The following is a 1,779-nucleotide window of genomic DNA, read 5'->3' on the forward strand; positions in this document are numbered from 1 at the left end:
ATCCAATAACAGCTGTTAGACATTACATGCAAAAGGGAAACCTATCTCCAAATCATATCAACCAGGAGACACTTAGTGATCTTATCAACACAGCAACAAACATTAATTTAGTCATTAAAAACCCACCCAACTACTAACAATGTCAAAGAAAGCAAAACAAAAGGTCTCAAAACATGTCCAACAACAGAAAAGAGTAACTGAAAGAAATGAGCTGGAGACAGACAAAGAGTTTCTAGAAAAAGAAGAGCAGGTCTTGGATCTACCTAAGAGGAATTCAGAAGAAAGATATGGAAACAAATTCTAATGCTCCAAAAAAGGATGGAGGAAAATAAGGAAAAAGTCAGGAAAGTGCTACAGGAACAATTAAACAAGATTGATACAGCATTGGAAACAATTCAAAACCTTCAAAAAGTCGTCGAGATGATTAATAATAAAATATCAGAAATGGACAATACAATGAAAGAGCAAAGGAAAAGAACTGACGACATGGAAGCCAGAACTAGTGAGCTGTAAGACAATCTCACAATACTGCTAAGATAGAAGAACAAGCAGAAAAAATGATAAAAAATCTGAAGAAACTCCAAGATTTATGCTAGATAACATGAGGAGGAATAAGTTAAGAACTATTGACATTTGGGAATAGGAAGAATCAGAGAAGTCCACATAGGAGATAGTTGAAGAGCTTCTGGAAGAAAATTTCCCTAACATCTTGAAGGATGAGAAGATAAATATTCAAGAAGCAGAACATACCCCAGGAAGGAGAGACCCCAAAAGAAAATCACCAAGACAACATAATCAAGTTCTCCAAAACAAAGGCAAGGAGAGAATCCTAAAAGCAGCCAGGGAAAACAGAAGTGTTACTTACAAAGGGAAGCAAATCAGATTAAGCTCTGGCTTCTCAGCAGAAACCATGCTGGCAAGAAGGCAATGGGGAGACATATACAAAAACCAGCATAAGAGATGAAGAAGGACTCTATCTTATGATAAAAGGGTCAATTGAACAAGATAACATAATCATAATAAATAGCTACGCTCCCAATGAAAGAGCACCAAGATACATGAAGTAAACTGTACTAGAATTGAGGAAGGAAATAGATAAATCTAAAATTACAGTGGAAGATTTTACTATGCCACTTTTGAAAAGGGATAGAACAACCAGAAAGAAACTCGACAAAGTTAGGGAGGAACTAAATAGCACAATCAACCATCTTGAACTCATAGATGTGTACAGAATAATCAACCCAACAAAAACACAATATACATCCTTCTTCTGTGCACATGGAACATTCTCTAGATGACCATGTATTAGGTCACAAAGCAAGCCTCCATAAATTTACAAGCATCAAAATACTAAAAAGCATCTTTTCAGACCACAATGCCATCAAACTAGAAATAAACAATAAGAAGACCAAGGAAATAAAGTCAAAAATATGAAAACTGAATAACACCTTGCTGAGAAGTGATTGAATAAAAGAAGATATTAAACATGAATTCACAAAGTTCCTAGAAATAAATGAGAACAAAAACACAGCATACCAAAATCTTTTGGACATGGCGAAAGCGGTGCTGAGAGGAAAATTATTGTGATAAATGTGCACATCAAAAAGAAGAAAGAACTCAAATTAACACATTAACACAGCATCTCCAAAAATTAGAAACAGACCAACAGAGGGAAACTAGAGTCACAAAAAGGAAATCAATAATGAAGATCACAGCAGAAATAAATGAGATAGAAAACAGAAAAACTAAAGAAAGAATCAACAGGACAAGAAGCTGGTT

This window comes from Chrysochloris asiatica, unplaced genomic scaffold (assembly GCF_000296735.1).
Source record: "Chrysochloris asiatica unplaced genomic scaffold, ChrAsi1.0 scaffold00435, whole genome shotgun sequence".
NCBI lineage: Eukaryota > Metazoa > Chordata > Mammalia > Afrosoricida > Chrysochloridae > Chrysochloris > Chrysochloris asiatica.